This window comes from Mizuhopecten yessoensis, unplaced genomic scaffold (assembly GCF_002113885.1).
Source record: "Mizuhopecten yessoensis strain PY_sf001 unplaced genomic scaffold, ASM211388v2 scaffold1405, whole genome shotgun sequence".
NCBI lineage: Eukaryota > Metazoa > Mollusca > Bivalvia > Pectinida > Pectinidae > Mizuhopecten > Mizuhopecten yessoensis.
Window position 1 is genome coordinate 48,094 of NW_018404030.1, and position 27,256 is coordinate 75,349.

Genomic DNA, 27,256 nt, shown 5'->3' on the forward strand with positions numbered 1-27,256 from the left:
CCAAAATTTCAATAACATAGTCCCTGAAAATACATCATAACCCTGAAAATGCTATAATTGCACCCCGCACTCCTCGAAAATATAATGTCACAAATAATAAAACACACACAACAAACCGCTAAAAAACTATACTACAACCCTTAAAATACAAATAAACAGTTAAACAAAAATGCAATATGACAAACACCGAACCCCGAGAACTGAATAACTCTAACCACAAAAAAAACACTGTTTCCAAAAATACAAACAAAATAGCCTCCGAAAATACACTACTTTAGTTTCAAGTACAACACACATTACCTGAAAATGCAACACCCCAATGCTCGAAAATATCATCCCACAAACCCTAACAATAACATCGACCCTGAAAAATACAGCATCAACATCAGTTCTCTAAAATGTATAATACAGTAGCCCCGAAAACACAACAACGAAGGCCCCGACACCTATGTGTCTATCTTACTTTGTATAGCATACACGGGTACAATTGCGATAGAACATATACGTCAACTGTGTTTTAAGTCAAATTCTTATCAGTAGAATATCTTAACACAATGGTTTACAACAACGATAATTTACTTTCAGTTAAATGTCTTTAATGGCCATGTCGTTATTGATAGCTGTATTCGTTATTATACGGAATACGCTGGTCACTCTCATATATAAACACTAGTATCGATGTCTAAAAAAGATAATGACGGCCGTGTGAAAACCGATTTATATTTTATCAAATTTTAGTTAGCGTTTGGAAGATCTAGACTGGTTAATAGTGACAAATGTATTGAAGCGCTGTCCATTTATAGCAATAACTTACCGTAGGAACTATTTCTGTACAGAGCCGTTCACATTTTTCTCAATTATTTACAAAACGTCGACTATTTTGATAATTATGGAAGAAAGGATAAATGCCGCGCATGCAGCCTTATCACAGAATTTGTTTCACCTTGGATTCCTTTCGCGCTAATGTTTTGCTGTAAATGCGTTTTGTTATGCAGTTCTGTACCGAATGAGTAAAATGCACAATGTACAGCTATCAAGACAGACACAGAAAACAAGGAGATCGATCTCGTTGAATGAAAAATCAAAACGGGTAAACCGCCTTATTTATTTTTTTAAGTTTGTCAACATCGAGGAGTCAAGAGAATGTCGAAGCATAAATAATACCGTATTTCAAAATAACATTCGGTGTTAATGTGGCGAAATAGAAATGACGGAAAGATTTATTTATGCGGTATGGACATTAAAGACGTGAACTTCCATTCTTTCGATCTTCTGTAAAATTGATATCACCTAAATGAAGCAGTGCATTTTCATATTGCCATATAGGCCTTCCCTTACTACGCGTTTTCTTATCATTAGTACAGAGATATCTACCTTTATATTTTTGCCTATATTACAGTGTACCACTGTCACCGCTAGATCTACATGACTCCCCTTACTTAAGAATATTTTGAAGGTTTTTTTGTCTTCTGAGAAACTAATATTTTATGAATACAATGTCCACTGAAAATGGAACCGTTTAAGTGCCATTTAAAATCAGCAACTCAATGGAAAGGCATAATTTGGACACGATAATATGAAATCGAACCCCTGTCAAAATGTCTGACAAAGGGTTAACCAAAATTTGCGCTATCAGATTTTTTTCTTCTCTTACAAAATGCAATGTATCACCAGGCTTAAATCTTTTCAGGACTGTTAATTTGGACGGTTATTTAAACGGTGATATCATATTACTACATTTTATGAACATCATTTTTCAAAAAATGATATATTAAAACTTCACTTGGTTTGAATATTCCTATGGACTCAGGTGTTTATTTGGTCTATGTTGACGTCAACATCTGTTGTGTGCTAAGCTTATCAAGGTTCAATGGTTTTTAAGCCGGAAAATATTGATATGGAGGCGGTAATTTAACACTACCAGCATGCAATCTGTTATTAACACAACAACACGATTTAGTTTCAAATCATCAATGGAAAAGGCTCAAACTTCAAAGTAACGGAAAACAAAACATAAACTTTATTTGATCTTGTCACTATTATAAACTACATTAAATGTGCCTATATTGAACAATATTAGTTAGAATTTAAAAATATTTTGTAAGTGATAGCAAAAATCAAAGTTTTTAATTTTATTGTTTTTTAAATTGAATGATATTTTTATTGTGTAAAGCTAGCCATTTGTCTTGGTTTACGAGATCAATCAGTTTGTTTCGTTCATATTAGATTAAGACAGCACGAACTAACATCAATTTGAAAAATCAGCTGGTCGCCAAACATCATTAAGCCCCATCTCCTAAGTCTTCAAAGAAAATGAGAACAAAGGTTATTTGTTAATACATACCATGAAGACTTTTCTGACACAATTATCTGACACGCGCAGACGCTTTCCTGTATCCGGATGTTCACACTGGCCAGAACCGAGGCTGAGTCAGTGGCAAATACGTCAGAGCGAGACAAAATAGTTACTTGGTAGTCGTAATGAGTACGACATAAGCAGCCATTCCACAAAACCAACACACTACTGTATACCGGAAAAGTTTCGCCCGGTCAAAATTTCACCCTACGCCGAGGAAATCAATTTCTCCCTACGCCGATGAAATCAATTTCGCACATTGCCGATGAAATCAATTTTCGCCCTAGGCCGATGAAATTAATTTTTGCCCTACGCCGATGAAATCAATTTTCGCCCAATGTAAAGTTCGCCCTTCACTTTTGGTTACTATGTTTATAATAAAGAAAACTCCTATTCGCTGTAATAATGAATTCGCCCTCATTGCGAAGGGCGCAGAAAGCGAAAATTAAACTGCGGCGAAAAGTTTCTGGTGTACAGTACGATACAGGTATTTCTAGAGGTCAATGCTAGGTTTTATACAAATAAGAATACTTACTGAACATGAACAGGCCAAATTCGATTGTATTTTCTCTCGTTCATAAAACCACGTAATTAGTAAACAATAATACAAATAGAAATATCAAGTAAACATAGTATCTTTTCCATTTCATTAAAATGACTTTCCAGTTAAAATGTATCGGGTCGAAATAACTTCTTATCGACAGTCACATAATGTTATTTTTATAAAACGATTCATAAAAAAATGCATAGGTTTCTTACTAAAATGTACTGGGTTCATGATGCTTTTCCATTTGTTTTGGTATGTCCTCAGACCCCTATTTTTTTTGTTTGTATCGATTTCAGAATATTTTTACTTTGACGGTGTCTTATATTTTTCCCAATATCTTTTCTGTGATATTGTAAAAAAATACCCACAACACTGTTAATGAAAACAAATGACCTTTATTTGGATATGTAAAGGCAAACAAATTTATTGTTTTAAATACTTGTAGGATTAAGATTTTATTTTGCAAAAGCTGACAATACTTTGACACATTGAACTATCGCCGTAAGTTTTCCCATACGTTACCCTACACGTGTGTGTTCTAATCTCCTTTACTATTTATGGGAACGCTGTAGGCAAGCTGTTCAAATCTGAATTAGCCTAATTACAAATCTAAGTAGAGTTAATGAACAACTTAATTATCTTTATAATTAACATAATACTTTAGGGAATTAAAAGTTACAGTTAATACCAATCACGATTATCCCGAGTTTAATATATTAAGAAAAGTAAATATTTTACAAAATACTATCCATGCGTTAAGCTAACAAGTATTGTTGAAATGAATCCCGTGTAGTTATTTAGTGTGACAGAACTACAGATTATACCTAGTGTTAATGACAAGGGTCAGTTCATTCGTAAACTGCATTCAAAACTAATTTATCTGTTTGTAAGGCACATGTCTTTGTCCTTGGTTCAAAGTAGAGAAAATAGACACAGGAACTGAGATTATTGTTTAAAGTCCACAGAATAAACGGTACATTCATTAGGTTTATAACTGTATAATAGAAAAAAGTCAATTTCGTTTGAATAGGCGAAAAGCGTGACATTAGTTGGGTCCTCTTTTCTAACGATTAACTCGCTGAACGTGTATCAAATGTATTTAAAATAAAACCCTGATTTTAGTCCAGAAGAGACAATTATACTTAAAAAAAAAGTAGAGCAAAGCTATTTCATGTACTCTCTAAATAAGGTGAAATAGCTACTGAAGGAATTCAATCGCATTCAAATTGAAAACATGAAATGCATTTACCTAAATAAATCTGCGTTGGGAAATTCGTCGATGAAAGGTCGATTTTAAACTAAAGAAAAATTCTTAAATGGTTTTACTCTCGGTCTATGTTGCCCCCGAGTGTATCAGGATAAAACATCGGTATCGATTACATGCAAGCAGGTCCCATTTATTTATTTTGTTTTCCAAAAAATACCGAGGCAGATAGCTTAATAATATATATTCGTTTTCCGATAGCCTAATGTTCCCTAATTTGAGATAAGAATTCTATTAGGTTCGGCAAACATCTAAACTACAATTGATTTTCTAGGACATTGATCTGTTTATATCAACATTCAATCTGTTTCTTTGAAAAGATGATACTAGCGATCATGTGTAACTGCATTTAGAACTCGTAACGGTCAGACAATGACTCGAACCAGTATATTCCAAAATACAGAAGGTTTGGTTTGTTTGTGGACGTGCCAGGGTTTGGTGGTGGAGGAAAGCCAGATAACTTTTCCCCGTTCTTTATTAGCCAAAAGCTTATAGGAAAAAAACACCGACTGTAGTCAGTACTTGGCGACTGCCCCACACGTAGGGCTCGAACCCGCGACCAAGTGGTAGAGGGCTAGTGGTAGCAGAAAGTCAGACGCCTTAACCACTGCGGCACCGCGGCCCCTGCTAGGCCTATATCATATCTGGAGAAAGTTAGGATTGTGATGTTATCGTTAGGTCTGTCGTGTTTGATATCTTAGGTCTGGACTCGCGTTGAGTTTGGTTTGGTTTTATTTTGTGGAGGGTATGCTGGTGTATTCGCCTCCCTGCGATAGCGCAGTACAGATGCCGACTTTATAATGCTGCCTCACTGAAAAATCATGCTGAATGCACCCAGTACAGCACTGCCTTCTTCACCTTAGCGAACACTCAACATTACAGCCAAAAGTGAGGTATTGTCAAGCAAGGTGCTAGGAAACGTAAGTTAGTTAGAAGTAGAAAGAAAGAGAAAGATCCCAACTATTTTAATTGGTACAGCAGTTTTATTTTGTTTGCGTTTGTGTCCCAAAATAGAGGACACAAAAGCACAACCCTGATTCTGCAGGGGTTCCCAAATTAGTCGCCTCTTACGATACATTTTGTGGGTAACAGCAGGTATATTCTTTTCTCGATTACTGAACCCGCAACCCAGTGGTGGAGGGCTAGTTAATTATCGTAATTTTAAACCACTCAGCCCCTGCGTCCCCTAACAATAGAATACGTTGTAGTAAATCTCCAATCGAACAACGTAAAACTGTTACATTTATGTTCTGTTGTAATAAATAAAACTCAATCGAAACAATTTACAGTATTTTGGGCAACATTTGTGTTCATTGACTCGGTGACAATATTTTGACACGAGTAACCTACGTTTATCACAATGAAGAAATCACGTCACGTATGTTTGAGAAAAGCACATGTATGCATCAACGGCTGTAAGTATATCTGTAAGTATACGTTTATGCATGAAGGTATCAAAGCACACCAGCGAGCACTATCATATATAGCTAATTTACAAAAGTTAAATTTACAAAAGTTACAAAAGTTACAAAAGACACAAAGCGAGTGTCTTTCTGTAACATTTGAAAATTAACTTACTAGAGTGAAATAAATGCCATACTCAACAACCACGAATCGTGTGATCTGTTTCTACCACAATCTCAGTCGGAAACAGCTGGAGTGTGACCTGATTTGAATAACATACACACATATACGCATATCGTACGAAGTCTGTCTCCCGCCCAGTGGTGAAGAAAAACTAATCGCTGTCAATGTCCAAAACCATAGGCCTGGGACGTTTCTTCGTGACGGTTCTATGGTTGACGTTTATAGTGAAAGTTCAGCCATAGTCAGACCCTCCAAATAGCGATAACGGGACGCTGGGAAAACGAAATATTTTCCGACACTGTGACAGATCTTGTTTTGGTTTCACGACCTGGAAACGCGACGGTGTGACGTCGAAACGATATCGAGCGTCTGTAGCATTTTTGCCTGAAACTAGCGATTAAATCTTTAAGTATCATCTTCTTTTAATATTGCCTTAATAACTCCCCTTTCCCCTTCGTATAACCTCACAAAGTCACCAACATTTGCCGGATGTTGACAGCAGACGACGTAAACAAAACAGCACTTGGCAAAAAGCGCGTGGAAAAAGTCGTCTCGGTCAAAGTTCATCATCTCGACCAATCAAAACTCTGGAAGGTCATATACCACGTGTGGTGCATAACTCATATTCATCTAACAGTCTACATGATTATACAATGATCTGAGAGTGGAATAACACAGCGTAGTGTGGTAGAAAGTAATATAGCTAACACCCTTGTCGCAGTATCCATGTCACAGTTACGTAACACACTGTCTAAAGTCACTAGGTCAAAGTAAAGTGTAGCATACAAAATGTACACCCTAAGGTCTCGATGTTACAGTTAGGAAGCATACACACTTAATGTAGCCCTTCTTTTGGAAATGGGATTACATACCCATAAGTTCAAGTTACAGTAAGCCAGCATACACCCTTAACTTAACATTGACACGACTGTACCGACCAGTAAATCCACCATACACACTTAACTTAATATCATCACCAAAGTACCGAGAAACCTCCCTTGATTAATTATAATATGACGTAACAAACACCCTTAACATTAGCACCGCCTCTACCACACAGTGGGCAGCATACACCCTTAACTTACTATTGACACGACTGTACCGACCAGTAAATCCACCATACACCATTAATTTAATATTGACACGACAGTACCGACCAGTAAATCCACCATACACACTTTACTTAATATTAACACGACTGTACCGACCAGTAAACCACCATACACCCTTAACTTAATATTAACACCAAAGTACCGAGAAACCTCCCTTGATTAATTATACTATGACGTAACAAACACCCTTAACATTAACACCGCCTCTACCACACAGTGGGCAGCATACACCCTTAACTTACTATTGACACGACTGTACCGACCAGTAAACCACCATACACCCTTAACTTAATATTAACACCAAAGTACCGAGAAACTCTTCATTAACATTACTATGCAACTATACGACTGTTCCGAATAATAAGGCAACATACACCCTTAACTTGGTAATAACACCGACTATACCGACACGCCCACCTTCTATTAATTAGGATGTAAAGCATGGCTACTAAAGGGACAGGACGAATGGATAGAAATGAATGACTCTCTTGTGCATAGAACATTTAATGGCCTATTAATACAACATTTGAAGTGACATGACGATTTTCTAAATATTTACCAGATAAAAATCTGTACCTCGTACGGTAACATAAATAAATGTCTTATTATCCAATCATGACTCTTTATTGAAGCATACACAAATATTGTTTTTTAGTGTTTGTTACATGACGTGTTTATCTATTTGTACCATGAGCCTATTTTGGACCCTTTGATATTAGAACCCAAATGTGTTATACGCTTAGCAACATTTACATTTCAGATTACAAAGTACAATAATTAATGTATAAATGTAGGAATTAGCTAAACAATTCTCCAATGTTCTGCCAGAAACAGCATCAGCAGCACAGCACGAGTCTGGCGTGCTTCGGGGTACTTAGCGTCACTACAGAACCACCGTACCACTGGTACCGAATTTGAATAGATTTCTTCTGATTATGGTCGGACATTTTTGATAAGGTAACGACATAATTGGATAAATATCAGTTGGTACTGACAATTTGGATAGGAAAGTCATCTCACCCATTGATTGTACCGATTTAAACATATTTTCGGAACAACCCTTAATGGGGTTGCGGCGTTTTAGTACTCAGACAGATAAATATCTTACGCTGTAAACGGAAGCATGTCATGGACGAAGAGAACAACCGTGCATTATATCAGAACAACAGTATAATATCAATTATAAGACGTAAATTGACAAATGGCTATAACGCAAATGGGATGAATACCGTTTATTAATAGTAATGGGCTGGTAACTCTATTCAAAATACATAGAAAGTAATCTCGTGATACGAAAAACGCGTGAGAATAGCTTTTAAGATTTCTCTATTACAGGAATGATTTAACACCGCGAACAGCATGAAGTATAATTATTGTATTTAATGTGATCTTTGCGGAGGTACTGACGTCATCAATAATGCATGTTGAAACAATTTCTAAAGACGTCTTTTCAAAGATGTATAAGGCCTTATTGTTTGATTTGTAGTCTTCCAAAAATGTAATATAAATATCGTTATTTGAACATGTATTTGATTGTAAATGTGTCCCTACTTGTAGCAAAACTGTTATTTGAGAGAGTTTGATACTTTCTCACAGTGAGCCAGATATCCTGCTGTTAATGCAATCCAACTTTAATAAACATGAAAGCCGTTAGGTTTGTGTACTTTTGAAAATGTATCGCGGATTGTATTTCAAGTTTGACGCCCTGAACGGTGACTAACAGGGTAGTTTTTCTGTCACCTTTTCAACCTTTTCAATCTAAATACAAATAATCAGTGTATTGAGACTATTCATTGCAACCCGGATACAAGTTAGTTAAACACATATTGAAACATTCTAGAATTAATAAAACATGTAAATATTTGCTTTGTGGTGTGTTTAATATCTACATACTAAGTAAATCTAGAGTGTCTAAATCGTCTACAGCCCTCCCACATTTAGGAAAAGAATAAGATGAAAACTTATTATTGTTGAATTTTATGTTTCATATATACTGTTTACTCTCAACACATGCTTAGCGCTAAGTCTATTTGTCGTAAGTAAATTTAGCGCATTTCAAAGACGTACATTTTTTCACACGCCAACTAGAAAAACATTCCATTGTGATATTCTCACTCCATTTTGTTACGGTGACCAGATCTACATCAATAAAAAAAATTAAACAGCATTTAAAACTATCAAATAGAAGGAGCCCTAAACTATGTCTATCCGCTTAAGTAAATTTAGCACAATTTAAACAGGTAACACTTTTCACACACAAACAAGAACAATTTTTTTTTTTTTTTTAAAAAAATCAAAAAAAATCGCTGTGATATTCTCACTCCATCATGTCGACTATTTCAATTAAATGGAAGATATTTGTTTTTTAAATAGCACAGTACATTATTGAACAGAATTATTTCAACTTGATATGTTATGGTTTCCTGTGAATATGTCTTTAAATTTAAATCTCCTATGAAATCACATCATATTAAGCCGTGTAGTTATCTACACTAAATAAGGCTCAAATTTCCAGAGATAGCGGTTTCAAATTCGTACATATACGTCAGCGCGCTACGAGTGTCAAGGTAAATTTTGTAATAAAATCATCAAAACTGAATACGTTCTATTCAACCAAATAATTGATTTATGCGAGCTCTAACGCCTAATTCGAAACCGATTGATTTTTTGAATAGGTCAGCTGGAGTCCTCAATCTATCCTTAATGTACTTGAACATATGATGATTAAACTTGAAAAGGATTGTTAGCACAAATTCTTGGGATTAAAGATATTACCCTTTGATCATAACTATCAGTTACCAACTTTAATTGAGTAAACGGTTCTAACGCGTGGAATTTGATATGATTTATTCCCCATTACGACCAATTAGAATTCCATCGTTAGCTCTCACAAAATCGCAAAACGTCTGTAGGTTCGGCACGTACAGCAAAGTTTATCTGATAAGCATGAGGTGGATGCTTGAATCCATTATTACTATAACGGTTATCACTGTTGTTAACCTATTCGTCTTTATAATGCTTTATATAAAAGATTTCTGTTAATTTTACGACCTCTGATACCTCCAGTTGGTAACTCGCGCGTTCTGTTTCGGATCTTGTATTCTCAATGGGGATTACAAACACATTTTGTAGAAAATATTGACAAATTAATAAACAACATAATCACCGCTGTGCATTCTTTCATATGATCTGCTAGCGGCGTAAGAGTACCTCTCGTGATAGCCCTATACATAGTTGACCAACAGGAAACATACTAAACTTTGGGAAAATGAATGAAACACGCTCACAAATATTCTGTTAAGCAAGCGGATTTTGGGATGGAAAACTTAAAGCTTGAAACTACCAAGGACAAACATAGTTTTCTTCAACCTATGATTTATAGCACACATTTTTTTTTATTAAATTAAATTATATTAAATTACATGAAAATTGATAGTTCTATATAGTACAACTTTATAATAAGGCACGGAGGCATGGTAGTCTAGTGGGCTCGTGACCGAAGGGTTGCGGGTTCGAGTCACGGCACGGCTCTTTGTTGCATCTTTGAGCATGATACTTCACTCCGCTTGTTCCAGTCTACTCAGCTGTAATGAGTACGTGGTTGGGCAGTGCTAGAATTGTCGAATGCTAGCTGTTAGCGCCGAAAAGGCAGCTCCGGCTGTATGCTCCTCAGGGAGTTGAGAAAGATATTGGCTGGTTGCAAAGGCCCTATAACCAACGATAATAATTTGTGAACCGCTTTGAGATGACCTACGAACTAGGTTGTGATAAAGCGGTATATAAGAACCTCGAATTATAATCAATAAAAAAAGACCTAGAGTTTCAGACTCAGGTCGGGGGGAAATAAGTAAAGTATAAAGTTTTAAATAATATGTACATTGTAATGTAAATGACATATGCTATATTCCATAATTGTCGATGATGTTAGGACGTTTTTCATTGGTTAACAAACCCTGTAGTATTAGACAACTGACCATATGTAAACCCAAATAATCCATGCTTGCAATGGCGTACACAAATCTTCTAACCATATCCAGGCGAGGGAAAATTAATTCCGTTACATTTGACATGGTAGAATAGATATAATCAGTATATGTTTGTATATAGTAATTAATATAGCTCGGCGTTTGGTGATTATTTTCTCCAGCTCATTTTTTGTTCTACAATACGCACACAGGTTGATTATTCTTAATTATATTTACAACATGCCGTACTCAGTTACCACTGCCGAACCACGCCCTACCTTGTTATGAGTGTTTCACCCTATGAACTATAAACACGATATGTTGTCCCTGCTGCATGTCATGCAATAGTGTTGATATAGCCATAACGTCATTCAGCCTCTTTTTGGGACCATTTGCTGTATACAGTCAAACGTTCACCCCTTGCCGATGCGATTAATATTACTCCAGCCTTATTTTCGCATTTTAATTTTTTATAACTACGCTTACTAGTATGTGCTGTAATGATAAATTTGTCGTCGTTTTGGAAGGCGAAAAAAGCGAAAGATAAACTACAGCGAAAAAATCCCGGTACACAGCACGATATGTTACTTATTTAAGTCAATGAAAAAATCAATCTTACAATCTCTTTTACGGCGTGATAACCACTGACAATTGATGCCATTAAATGAGCAGGGATTTGGTAACAATAGTGAATTAACACAATACCACTAGAAACTCCATTAGTAAGGTTAATATCGTCTGTATAAGCAATATCGCTATGAATCTACAGACATTAATGTGAGTCTCACACCACCTATACTGATTGCCGTGATACCGTTATAATACTAATATACAGCATTTGATATAGCGCCCTATCTTGCTAACATAAGCCGCTTTAAAGAGCTTTACAGTACATAGATAAACATTTAATATAATCAGCATATATATTGTACATTAATCATTACAATTTTGAGGAATTCGCAAGGGCTACCTTATCAGGTGCTAACAACTAGTCATATGCCACCTGACTAATATTTCCCTTTGTGTGTATGCCTGCGTGTGTGCTTGAGATGTGATGTGTACTGTTAGTAGTGGGATCGTGCTTCCAACGACATCATCTATAGTGCTATCTCACTTGAATGCTACAGCACAGATACCGTAACATCCACCCAGAACAATTTATACTTCACCTACGTTGTTGGAGTTGTGTTGGCAGGAGAAAAAACACTTTCTCTGAATATCCATGCGTACGACGACTTCGGGGATCGAACCCCGGCCGCCTGCGTGGAAGGCCGGAGTGTAAACCACTCGACCAATCCGCCCATAGAACTATCATTGTGAGTCTCATGTCATCTTTGGGTCGGTTAGTATCACTACTCGTTGTATGAAAATACTAATACAAGCCTCTGAGTGACGCTGATAAAAATCCGTAACATATTGTTAATACTAAACTAAGCCTCTGAGTGTACTGAATAAAGTCTGTTAAACATTCTAAATACTAACGTAAGTCTCTGGGTGACGCTGATTTAAGACTGTTACATGTTCTTAATACTAACACAAGCCTCTGAATGACGCTGATTTAAGTCTGTTACACATTTCAATACTAATGTAAGTCTTTGGTTGACACATTTTTAAGTCTGTTAAACATCCTAAATACTAATGAAAGCCCCTGGGTGACACTGATTTAAGTCTGTAACATGTTCTTAATACTAACACAAGCCTCTGGATGACGCTGATTTAAGTATGTTACACATTCTTAATACTAATGCAAGTCCTTGGGTGATGCTAATATAAGTCTGTTACACATTCTAAATACTAACGCAAGCCGCTGGGTGACGCTGATTTAAGTCTGTTATACATTCTAAATACTAACGCAAGCCGCTGGGTGACACTGATTTAAGTCTGTTACACATTCTTAATACTAACGCAAGCCTTTGAATGACGCCGATAAAAGACTATTACACATTCTGAATACTAATACAAACCTCTGAGTGACGCTGATCAAAGTCTGTTACACATTCCAAATACTAACACAAGCCTCTGAATGGTGCTGATTAAAGTCTGTTACACATTCCAAATACTAACATAAGCCTCTGCATGACGCTGATTAAAGGCTGTTTGCATTCTAAATACTAACACAAGCCTCTGAGTGACGCTGATTAAAGTCTGTTACACATTCCAAATACTAACACAAGCCTCTGAATGACGCTGATTAAAGTCTGTTACACTTTCTAAATACTTACACAAGCCTCAGAGTGACGCTGATTAAAGTCTGTTACATATTTAATGTAAACAAACATGCTACATTCTTCGTGATTTATTACCATCTTGTTTTGTTTAATGTAACGTACCGATACAATAATCAATATAACACGTGTTACCAAATTAGTGACACAGACATAACCAAATCACCGACGTCTGTCAGTCACGGGAGCAGACACACAAAATAATCAATACGTTTTGTCATTTTTTTGTTTACAATCTCGACCTTGCGTAATGGCTGACAATGAGCGGTTAGGTAACCCCATGGCTCGTTCAATATGATCGTAAGAATTTATCTAATGAAGTTAAAGATGTACCCTACATAGTGGTAACTGAACCCAAACAACAGTTTATAATCGTTATTTCAGTTTCGCGTTAACGCCTCCAACAATAGACCATAACTACACAGATGTTGACTGATACTAACGTCCTAGTTATTGACATCTCACTATGGTCCATTTTCTTCTCAGACTGTAATGCATTATAACGCTAACGTCACATACCATTCTTTCACCTATTAAGTGTAACAAAATAATTCTTACGACACAGGTAACAGTGCTATGACGTCTCATATTCAAAATGATTCGAAAGTATTTTCTCATTGACGTTCTCGTCTGATGTATAGACATACTAGGTCATTTTAGGTGGTTTGATTACATGTGTGACGGCAAATTTCACTCTATTCAAAGTACAATGGATTTAAATATCTATAATGATTGTTTTCGAAATTTGTTTGAAATCCACTTATTTCTACGAGAAAATACTGAACTGTAAACAAGACCATAAGTTGAACTCATTATCGATTAAACTAGGGGAAAATATGAACTAAGAAAATATTCTTCCCGGAAACCATTGAGAAAAAAATATAAAAAAAGAGAATCAGACCAGGTGTTTGGAAAGGGTAAGCGCGTTCTACTTTATCGCCGATATTTGCAATGTTAGTGTAGGTCAAATCTTAGTAATGACACGTACTCACGATGAGAAGAGCGGCAGAGTCGCTATTGATGTTGTACCGGAAAAGAGATTATTTTTCACTGCGATCATGATGACGATCATGAATTTTTCTCTTAATCTTTATCAAAAAAGTTTTCTTTTTTAATACTTATTTTGATAAGTGATAACTCAAATGCTTATAACTGATTTATCATTATACAAAATTTACCACAATAACTGTCTTTCGATTTCGGTAGATCAATGGATTTATCCGTCAAATCAAACGAAAAAAAATGTAGAAAAGTGTATGGTATAGACAACTTGTGTATATGTTATCGTCTTTTCATAAGTCAAAGTTCAATAATGAGTTACAGAAGGTCGAGTAAACAGTGATAAGTTTAAGGTTAAAGCATAAAATAGTATACAGTAATGTATTTGCATGGACATGTATAATAGTCAGTTCCTTTGAAACCTTTCGTGACATGTGCCACTAAAAGACACGAGGAACTTTTTCAGTAAGAGCTAAAAGTTGAGAGATTAAAGATATCTAGAAAATGCCAAAAACAAATTCATGCAGTCAGAGCAAATCTAATAAAAGAGTGACCTCAGGTAAAAGGTAACGGTAATCATATTTAACGATAATCCATTTCGACCAGGTGTGTAATCTCTTTTATTGTCTCTTTGTTAAGAACACTTAACAGGTAATAGATTGAATTTAGTTGAAATTGAGAACTGAATACGACTTTTAAACGAATACACCCCACTTCAAGCATAATTACACCTAGATAGAAACAAATCTCATTTACATTGCCTGGATGATACAGGTGTTATCGACTAGACATGCAAATCACAATGTCAGTCATGTTGTATTTAAAGCAATTTTCAAGCAATACACGGTTTTATCACGCAAAGTAAAATTACAATTTTTCTAATTTAAAATTTAGATTGTCAAAAGTGTTGAATTTTTTCATAACACGTGTTTCAAGTAAGGTAGGAAACATGAAAACATGATACTAATCCGCAAAGAAGAATAGTTTAACTCGAAAATTTAAATTTAAGCCATTTTATGAAAAGACCTGACGAATCTTTAAACATGTGAATGTAAGTTTTACAATACAGTTCACTGGTTCATTAAACACTGTAAATCACGAGATAAATGATCTACAGATAGTATTATACGTACCACTGGTATATTACATACTGGTGATACTTTCAACCCGTTTACCAGGATATATCATAGAGGATTCCTCATTTGATCTTTCTACAGTACCTAGCTTCACCTCAGATTCGTTGTGGGTTCCAGGTGTATTTATTTGGTATGTCCTGGTTAAATTCGTGTTTTTCTTGACTGCGACATCCGCCAATGTTCTTTTGTATCTTGGAATGTTAACTGAATTCAAATGGTTCATGTTTTATACACTTGTATGACCCCTCCAGAAATGCTCCATGTAAAACAGATTGAAGTGGAACGACAAATGATTGTGTACTTCCTAAAACACAACAGTCATATACCAAAGTGTCAACAAGACAGTAAATGGAACTAGAATTCGATCAATCTTAGCAAAATAAATCAGAAGAACAATTTACAAAGAGACCATTGGAAAATTCCGAAGAAAATAAGGTCAAAGGTCAGGAAGGGTAGACGTCATCTGCTTCATCGACAACCCTCCATGTAAAACTAGGTCAAATCATAGTAATGTCACGTCCTCAGTCTGAGAGCCGGGGCAATTATAACAAAACCACAAAATACATAAATAATTAAGCAATGAATATTTTAGGAAAGTTGTTATGGTCCTAATGTCCTATGTTAAGGCCCGGTAGTGCTTTATGTACGTTTTTCAGCAGTAGAAATGTGTGTTATAGGACCATAACAATATTTGCTAAAATATTCATTATTTATATTTACATTTTGATAGAGTAATTTTGCTTTATTTAGTTGTTTCGAACAGTTTTTGAGCCGCAAATCAAATGTTGACAACAAGGAAATTGATAACGTCACAATAGACATTGATGACGTTACAATAGCAAATGTTATAGTCTCAGCATTTGCCTTCTCAATGCACTACGATGGAAGGATGCAGAGCAAATGCAAATATACACTTTTAAAACATTGACCTTCATATCGTTCAAGAGGCAATTTTCAAAAATATCTTGATGTAAAACATATTACTTGCCAATAGTTTTTATAAATGTGCATCAATGTTGGACAAGAAAGATGGCACATTTCAATTTGCAATAAATTAGTTTCGTAACTGGAAACTCAAAATTTCGAGTTCGCATTCATGGAAATGTCCATTTAAAGCATCATCAGCATGATGACATATGCATCGCAATCAAAATGTATGGAGTTTCTTGTGTTAATGCATAACATAGACTACTTTGTGTAAAGTAATATTTAAGAATTCAACTTCCTACATATATCATTCTTCACTTTAATCTTGTTCAGTTCCAAGGACAGTTATCTAAAACTCAAGGGAACAGATTGCTAGTTAGGTAATTCTTCATTTGAAGGGCATTAGTTTTAATAGATGAGCATGTCCTAATTTAACTCAATTTCCAAGTCTTTCATATTCTTGGTTTTCCCCTTGCATTTGAAGTATGCTAAATAGCTGCAAAGCGTGTTAAGTATCCTTGATGAGTATCGATGGGTCGAGAAAACAATTGGAGCTATTGATAAATCTGTCGCGACAAATGCGCACCTCCTCGACCCCATTAGTCTGCGCTGATTGGCAGAGATTTGTAAGACGTTTTGGATTTTGACTAATGTATAATTCTCTCCTGCTGGTACACATGTGAAAACATAATATCTGCTATAAAAATATAAATGGTATTCAATGTTTATCATTTCAATCGTTTTACGTTTTTTCCATCCTTGTGATGAATCTTTTGATCTGTCTTTTGATAGTATAAACAATCTTTTTATATACCTTAATTCTTTACCTATATTAGTAAAATATGTACGGGATGTTTCCCGGTGTTATCCGTTCAATATCATGTATAGTTTTCGGGTATGTCATATTTTATTTCAACGTTTTGCTGTTTTAAATATGATTCGAGACACTCTTGGCATTGGTTGTTATTTTTCTAACTTTTAGCCCCAATTATTCGCCCTAAAAGGTCGAAACGGCCATATTGTGCTATACGCGTTTACTGCTTTGAAAAAAATTTCATTATCATCATATAATATTGAGATAGGTGTTTCCTTCGTTTATGTTTCAAGTGATTAGGAATATAATATGTAATGTAACGCTTTGCTTTGGGTCGGTTTCGGCTACGTTGTGGAATAGCTTACCATTTACTATTAGAAGGTAAAATACCCTGACCAAACACAACAAAGACATAAAAACTCACCTCTTCACGTCTGCATTATAGACTATGCACAGACGTCATATACATGCTGATTGTATAATGATGATTGTCAGCCATTTCTGTTTCACAATTATAACCAAAACTATTATCCATATGTTGTGAAGCACCTTAGAGTAATTTTAAAAACTATACAGGGCGCTATATAAATGTTGTATATTATTATTGATATTATCATTATCACGTAAACCTGTCCTATGTTCTTTTTATTACAAAGAAGAAAAAGATTATCAGACTGTGACAAGTCCAAAATTATCCGAAGTAGAGACATTTGATTTGTAGTACTGTCTTGGTGCCAGGTAAACTATCATGTACAGTCGATTCGCACCCGACCTACGTTTTGACATGTCTGAACCATTTTGTGAGGGCTGTGCTATTTCCTTATTTAAACGCTCATAGTACAGTTTATTTTAATGTACATTGAGTTTTCAATTTAGATTTAAAGCATCATCCATATTAAAATTCCTATCTGTGTTAATGGTTTGCTTGTAAAATTTGCATCACATATTGAACACAGTACAGTACATAATCACTCCAAGAGGACTCGTGTGCCATTCCTAACACTTTGGTTGTCCTCTTACTGTAAAAAATCGATCTCAAAGGTACTTTCTATCACTGCATCTCAATGAGAATTCGTTAGTTGTAAGCTTAAGGGAAGTTGATTGATATGTTTGAACGTAATTGAGATACACTGTGCATTATAATCTTGATAATACGTTTCAAAATAAAATTCCTCAATTTGTGCTGTTTCTTGTTACCTGCTTCACATGGAATTGCAATTTCGGCTTTGGAAACATGGTACTTCATTTCGACTGAATTCACGCAATTGGGCGCTTTAATTTTCCAAACTAATTCGATTATTATCTTAGGAAGCATAGTGCGAAACATAATAATATTATACGGGAATTTTTATTTTTAGAATACACGCTCCCGAGTACAACAGAGAAAGCGCTGTAGGCGACAATTTAAACCATAACTATTTATATCCTTTTTATAACACTATAAAGAAGAGATGTAGAACCTGTGTAATTGACACAGACTCTCTGTCGTGTCTTCATACAACTTACATAACCATAGAATCAGACACAGCAATTAACACCGCCATCGCCACCAATCGATTTGTGAAAACACTAGAGAGTTCCACTGTCACACGTGTCTGTGAATATCCGGTGTCATGGCATCATGCGGTGTAGGCAATAGACATAAAGGGAGTCAGCATTTCAAAAATGATTTGACAAGGGGGCTCTTTACACACAATTCTTCCCCAGTTCGACAGTTCACTCTCTAATTACACGTTCGAAAACTTAAAAATTTATAATTGGTTATTTAAGCTGTTGATCAACCTACAACACAGTGGGAGAGTGCTTACTTGCAGTTGTAAGCATTTTTGAAAGGGTTTCGAGACCACACATACTCCTTTAATAAATGCATTTGAAAAATATAATTATATACCCCTAACAAGAAATAACAACAAGAAAATACCAAAGTGTCAAAAACAAAAAAAAAGTTATTCAAACTCAAAATTAATAAAACCATGTCTAAATTTGAGCAAATGAAAAATTAATTCATGGAAATTGCCAAAAAAAGTACAAGGACCAGAAGTTTCAGAAGAGTAAGCGTTTTCTGCTTTATCGATGACACCCGCAATATAACCTAGATCAAGTCAGAGTAATGTCACGTCCTCACAACGAAACAACAAGGCACTCTAATGTGCATTATAAAAATAACATCGACTTTCACACCACACGAAGAAATGGGAAAATTCCGATGTACAATGCATGCTACTTTAAAATGTAAGCACATTTGTTTTTTAAACGCTAAAATTTAATTTAGCTGAATATATTAATGGAAGGCATGGCACATTCGTGATTTACTTGTGCTACATTTTACCTCCATCAACTTTGATGGGAATTTATTAATCAGATAATGTCCGGTGCACTTATTCTTGTTGTAAAAAACACAATTTGATTTGTTGATTGGTTGTCGTGATCTAACAACATACAAAAGTCAAAGGTCACACATTTAATTCAATGACAATATGTGCAAGTTAACAGGGACATCATTGACCTAATGCATGCTGTATGGACGAAGTAAGTCTAGTCTGAGTCCTGCAGGGGGAATAGCGTGCAAACGCGTCCCTTGGGTCTGGTGTTAACCACAGTATGATGGTAGTCGACAACTCATGTGCACCACGCCACCGGATCGGATACTTCTACTGTGCTCTCTGCCCGTGATACTTTCTAGTCCTATTTTGATCATTTGACCCATGGAAAACATTGGAATCTTTATCTTTCTCATTTCTGTTTTTGCTTCCCGCTGTTTGTTTTTATTCAGGGGTTGCTTTTTGCCCCTTTCACTAAAAATGACCGGACAAGTATGATTTTTAAAAGTGCTATGGGTTTCTCACTCCAGAAACATATTACTGATAACCCATATCAACATTTTGAAGAATAAGGCACAGCGTATAAAAACGTCTTGAAAACTAGTTTCTCACGAAAAATAAGTAGGGTGTGATTGAGCGCAACTATCATACACACCGAAGTCTTCCTTCGACTACACAGTGTAGTTTAACAAAACAATACGGACGTGACGTCACACATACAAACGTCATATATGCATTAATAATTAGGTAAGCTACCAAAGAAAATGTCGAGAAATATCTACAAACTATAATGACGATTACCTCAATAAAATCTCCTACAGCAAATATCTTCATAACCACAAGTTATCATGACGACAAAATCACACACCAGAAGATATAAGTCCGCCGCTACTGTAGTTGTGCTCCATAACAGTGACAACATTGAACTGTATACATATTTATAACAATGTATTAAGAAACATCTAGCGTATTTGTGTGGAAGTACATCTTCACATATCCTCATTTAAACTGAAATCGACGAACTAATTTTTGTGTTATTTTTTTACGAATGAAATGAAAATTAGTAATGGCGGCAATCGTCGTTAAACCTCAGACTGTTCCAAACTATGTACCTGCTCGAACTGCCACAACGATGGGCTACTTGCATATAAAAGCATTGATGAAACAGTAAGGGGTTTTGGCATTGACGTTATAAAGCTAAACAACTGAAGGAAATGAAACAAACCTATTTCTATTTCGGTCAGTTTTACGAGCTAATAACTCTACTTGAGCACATGAACATTTTTTATGGCTGACCTCGCCAACGTTTCGATTTCCACGTGTTCGCTACGTTATCATCTCAAAGCTTTGACCAAGATAGAAAAACATTCTCAAATATCAACATTGTGGTGAAATTATTCGGCTGTTAAACAAATTTAAAGGATGGTGCTTAATCTGTGTATTGGTTTTGTGCAAGTTCCGGACCAATAACCACCTATCCACTCTATTCCCGAAGGACATGTAATAGAATTTTTTACATAGTACCCCGAGGGAAGCAGAACATGTGCTTTGTTATTGAAAAATGACCTATTTCATATTTGAAGCGTTCCAGAGACACAGATCGGCGATAAAATATTGACATTTTTAAAATGGTGGCTATTGCTGAGGTGTCTTAAACAATACACACATACACATGTCAGCTGAATTAACCAAAATCTTCCGAGATATGTACAATGTACTTTTTCGGAAGGCACCAGACTTTGACTGGAAGATAACTACAAGCGCAACGAAACACCGAGCTCCAAAAGTGGCAAAGACATCTACGAAGTGTTGATCACACATTGTGTTTTATGTACAGTTACTCGTTTATTTATTTAAATGAAATGGCATTTATGACGAATCAAGCTGGATAATTACTATGGCTGAATATCAATATCTTCAAATTTCTGAATGTATCGATCACATTAATTGCATGATTGCTGAATTAGTTCACATACATGTATACAGAGCAAAATAAATATTCGTTCCTGAAGAGAAACTAGGTGAATAAGTCGTACCTAGAGGAAGCTGACATCAGACAATACTAGGGACATGGAGCCAACATATACATGACCATTGACCAATGTGATTTTGTACATTGTCTCCTGACTTTACAAAAATCTGACTAATCCAGAAATATGTATCATTGTATCAATGTAATCTGAAAAAAACCCTGGCTGAAATGAGATGTTGGTCCCCTTAGAAGTCAGTTTAGACGAGTCTAAATCTAAAAAAACAGATAATGTAATGGTGGTCTCTTTGTAAGTGAGTTTAGAGCTATTCTGCCCTAAACAAATGTAACGAAATGCTTTTCATTCTCTTTGAAAATCAGATTAGACAAGTTCTACCCTGAGAAACTACATGTATTTAGCTAAATGTATTTTTCTCTTTGGAAGTCAGTTTGAAAAGCTCTATTCTAAAAAATAATATAACGAACATGTAGTTTCTGAACCTTCAGAAGCCGGTAATGAAAGAAAAATTTGATTAAAAAAGCAATATTTTACGGCCTGTTACTGTACGCTATTATATATTTACCAAATCGATTTTGGAAGGATTTTAATGCACACCTTAACCGTTTGCTAAAAATCACAGGAAACCCATCATTGATATAAAAACATGTTTTAAATTAAATATAACATTTCTCTATCAAAGTTTAAATAATATACTTTCCTGGGTAGAATTTGGAGGAAACCTCAACAATTGAACAGATCAAGTGATTCTACACGTAGCCCGATCGATGGCGTGACAACACTCAGTGCAGTTGACGAGGATATAACACGAACGTGCTGACTTCTGACGCTACACATCACCTCAATATAGGTAGTTAACCACTAATGTGCAGGCCTTTAACAGTTCTGGCGGAGATATATTGTTGTGTTAGAAAACTTGTTTCCAATTAACTGACTTTTCATAATACTTCTACCCCTGGTCTGTAAGCTTAAACCACAACAAATATCAAACTTGCCTTTAACCACTACATATAGATACATTAATGTAGTCGAATTTTGGCTAGACACAAATTAACAAATTATGAAAAACAATATACTTACGGTTATATGATGCTTGTTTAAATCAAATTGAACACAGTCGTAAACAATAACAAATGTGCGAATTTCCTTCCACGTAAACAAGTGTATATACCTGTAAACGTTAATTAAATCCCTGAACAGGTACAGGACTGCACCTTAAACTTAAACCCACTGTTGCACACGACTGCCACGGACTTTAAGGAACTTGGCGTATACTGAGCGATCTAACGATACTTATGTCTAAGTGAGTAATTCCAGCCACAAACAGATATACACCTCTACATACGTACAAGTAGTATTACGATTGATTCGGTGAATATAATCTTGTTAACTCTGTAATGTGTACTCGGTCGCTTTAAAACTCGTTGAAATACCATTACAATGGTATAAAACTACTGTACAGTTGTTTCTCATTGATTAAAAGTGTTGTTGATAAACAATTTAAACACTTAAATGAATTGTTACTATTCCATGTGGAATCAAAACACGTACCGTTCCAAAAAGTTTAATATATATAGATATATATATTTACCGTAGAAATCCACTAAAAGGTATACAAATATGGATTAGAATGCAACTCCTAAGAATCCAATTAGCGGTGTTGTAGAGAATGTTTGTATGCGTAGTTTCGTGAAATGAACAACTATTTTACATACTACAGTTCTGACGAACCTATCAATTAACAGGTAATCGTAAATCTTAACAATGCTTACTGCCAAGCCCCGTAACAGTACACCCAAAACTGCTCAACTTAAAATCCACGATAGTGTGGCCTCTATACACGATAATAATAGACGGAGCAATGTGGAATTATGGGAAATGACATGTAATTACAGAATTTAAATGTCTATCATAAATAAAATATAAGGTATACATTCACTCAACACCTTATCATTACAACGTAGTCAATTTTGCTGAATCACAATTAAGCTTACAGCTTTTCATATATAATTTACAATGATTTATTTACGCGTAGTGCACTGGTGCTAACATTTCAATCACTCGTAATATTTGTGGAAAAAAATCGGTTTTTAATAAATTATCTTTAACTGTTTTTCTTCGGTCGGGCATAATAGGGACATTATGAAGGTACTTTATTAAGAGTTTTTCTTTAACTTTATTTATGTTTGCACAATTATTGCACACGCTTTATCCGCTCATATTAGCGATTGTTTCTAACCAGGAATTATAAATGCACAGCATGAAAATGAGAACCGATCCCTAATGGTTTCAAGGCTTTCGGGAAAAGTTAACATTTTAACATGAATACCTGGACAAGGGAAGTCACTTTAAGCAAGAAAAACCTCCGATTTGTTGCTTAATATTACATATAAGAGAGAATGCTCCAAGTAAAAATGCATCTCTGAGTTGAACCTTTTTTTCAGTTACAACCTGTCCAGTAGCACTCTTAAACTTAAGATTTGGTTTGTTGTACAGCTTACAATAGCGTTTGTTCTTAAAGTAAAAAAAGTGCGTATGAATATGGTTGCGAGCCTATTGATCGTTACCAGGTTCTACCATGTATCTTCGACCAAGTGACTGTTATAAGAAATGTTGGCAGCATGATACACAAAACAATGGCCGTTTAAACTGTTCCCAGTAGATGTTTCACACTTATTAACCTAACAGAGTCAAAATATCAATAAAGTGAAAATGAAGCCGTCACCCTGTGTCGGTAGTAAATAACCCCTTACTGTAACACCCTTGACGGTTTACACTCTTTACCGCGACACACCTTGGCTACGTCACCCTGTGTCGGTAGAAAAAACAACAACCTTACTGTAACACCCCTGACGGTGTACACCCTTTACCGCGACACATATTGACCACGTCGCCCTGTGTCGGTAGTAAATAACCCCTTACTATAACACCCATAATATCAATAAAGTGAAAATGAAGCCGTCACCCTGTGTCGGTAGTAAATAACCCCTCACTGTAACACCCCTGACGGTGTACACCCTTTACCACGACACACATTGACCACGTCACCCTGTGTCGGTAGTAAATAACTCCTTATTTCACCCTGTGTCGGTAGTAAATAACCCCTTACAGTAATACCCCTGACGGGGTACACCCTTTACCGCGACACACCTTGACCACGTCCCCCTGTGTCGGTAGTAAATAACCCCTTACTATAACCCCCCTGACGGTGTACACCCTTTACCGCGACACACTTTGACCACGTCACCCTGTGTCGGTAGTAAATAATCCCTTACTGTAACACCCTTGACGGTGTACACCCTTTACCGCGACACACATTGACCCCGTCACCCTGTGTCGGTAGTAAATAACCCCTTACAGTAATACCCCTGACGGTGTACACCCTTTACCGCGACACATATTGACCGCGTCACCCTGTGTCGGTAGTAAATAACCCCTTACTGTAATACCCCTGACGGTGTACACCCTTTACCGCGACACACTTTGACCACGTCACCCTGTGTCGGTAGTAAATAACTCCTTATTGTAACACCCCTGACGGTGTACACCTCTTTACCGCGACACACCTTGACCACGTTACCCTGTGTCGGTAGTAAATAACCCCTTACTGTAACACGCCTGACGGGGTACACCCTTTACTCCGACACACATTGACCACGTCACCCTGTGTCGGTAGTAAATAAACCCGTTACCAGGTTCTACCATGTATCTTCGACCAAGTGACTGTTATAAGAAATGTTGGCAGCATGATACACAAAACAATGGCCGTTTAAACTGTTCCCAGTAGATGTTTCACACTTATTAACCTAACAGAGTCAAAATACCAATAAAGTGAAAATGAAGCCGTCACCCTGTGTCGGTAGTAAATAACCCCTTACAGTAATACCCCTGACGGTGTACACCCTTTACCGCGACACACCTTTACCACGTCACCCTGTGTCGGTAGTAAATAACTCCTTATTTCACCCTGTGTCGGTAGTAAATAACCCCTTACAGTAATACCCCTGACGGTGTACACCCTTTACCGCGACACACATTGACCATGTCACCCTGTGTCGGTAGTAAATAACCCCTTACAGTAATACCCCTGACGGGGTACACCCTTTACCGCGACACACCTTGACTACGTCACCCTGTGTCGGTAGGAAATAACCCCTTACTATAACACCCCTGACGGTGTACACCCTTTACCGCGAAACACCTTGGCCACGTCACCCTGTGTCGGTAGTAAATAACCCCTTCCTGTAACACCCCTGACGGTGTACACCCTTTACTCCGACACACATTGACCACGTCACCCTGTGTCGGTAGTTACTAATCCCTTACTGTAAACCCCTGACGGTGTACACCATTTACAGCGACACACCTTGACCACGTCACCCTGTGTCGGTATTAAATAACCCCTTACTGTAACACCCCTGATGGCGTACACCCTTTACCGCGACACACCTTGACCACGTTACCCTGTGTCGGTAGTAAATAACCCCTTACTGTAACCCCCCTGACGGTGTACACCCTTTACCGCGACACACCTTTACCACGTCACCCTGTGTCGGTAGTAAATAACTCCTTATTGTAACACCCCTGACGGTGTACACCTCTTTACCGCGACACACCTTGACCACGTTACCCTGTGTCGGTAGTAAATAACCCCTTACTGTAACACCCTTGACGGTTTACACTCTTTACCGCGACACACCTTGACCACGTCACCATGTGTCGGTAGTAAATAACCCCTTACTGTAACACGCCTGACGGTGTACACCCTTTACCGCGACACACCTTTACCACGTCACCCTGTGTCGGTAGTAAATAACTCCTTATTGTAACACCCCTGACGGTGTACACCCTTTACCGCGAAACACCTTGGCCACGTCACCCTGTGTCGGTAGTAAATAACCCCGTTACCAGGTTCTACCATGTATCTTCGACCAAGTGACTGTTATAAGAAATGTTGGCAGCATGATACACAAAACAATGGCCGTTTAAACTGTTCCCAGTAGATGTTTCACACTTATTAACCTAACAGAGTCAAAATACCAATAAAGTGAAAATGAAGCCGTCACCCTGTGTCGGTAGTAAATATCCCCTTACTGTAACACCCCTGACGGTGTACACCCATTACCGCGACACACCTTGACCACGTCACCCTGTGTCGGTAGTTACCTATCCCTTACTGTAACACCCCTGACGGTGTACACCCATTACCGCGACACACCTTGACCACGTCACCCTGTGTCGGTTGTTACTAATCCCTTACTGTAACACCCCTGACGGTGTACACTCTTAACCGCGACACACATTGACCACGTCACCCTGTGTCGGTAGGTACTAATCCCTTACTGTAACACCCCTGACGGTGTACACTCTTTACCGCGACACACCTTGACCACGTTACCCTGTGTCGGTAGTAAATAACCCCTTACTGTAACTCCCCTGACGGTGTACACCCTTTACCGCGACACACCTTGACCACGTCACCCTGTGTCGGTAGTAAATAACTCCTTATTGTAACACCCCTGACGGTGTACACCCTTTACCGCGACACATATTGACCACGTCACCCTGTGTCGGTAGTAAATAACCCCTTACTGTAACACGCCTGACGGTGTACACCCTTTACTCCGACACACATTGACCACGTCACCCTGTGTCGGTAGTAAATAATCCCTTACTGTAACACCCCTGACGGTGTACACCCTTTACCGCGACACACATTGACCACGTCACCCTGTGTCGGTAGTAAATAACCCCTTACTGTAACACCCCTGACGGTGTACACCCTTTACCGCGACACACATTGACCACGTCACCCTGTTTCGGTAGTTACTAATCCCCTACTGTAACACCCCTGACGGTGTACACCCTTTACCGCGATCCACCTTGACCACGTCAACCTGTGTCGGTAGTAAATAATCCCTTACTGTAACACCCCTGACGGTGTACATCCTTTACCGCGACACACCTTGGCCACGTCACCCTGTGTCGGTAGTAAATAATCCCTTACTGTAATAC

At 37.0% G+C, this 27,256-nt stretch overlaps 1 protein-coding gene across 3 annotated transcripts in view; it reads right to left on the reverse strand.

Annotated features, from left to right (window-relative positions):
• Positions 1–27,256, reverse strand: part of LOC110461524 (neuronal acetylcholine receptor subunit alpha-9-like) — a 102,765-nt gene that overhangs the window by 42,379 nt on the left and 33,130 nt on the right. The window contains exon 1 of one of the 3 annotated variants that reach the window (XM_021515030.1): positions 22,322–22,606. The exons of the other annotated variants lie outside the window; for them this stretch is intronic. The gene's annotated coding sequence lies outside the window, so the exon portion shown is untranslated. Of the gene's footprint in view, positions 1–22,321; positions 22,607–27,256 lie in introns of those variants that run through there. 3 annotated transcript variants of the gene reach the window in all.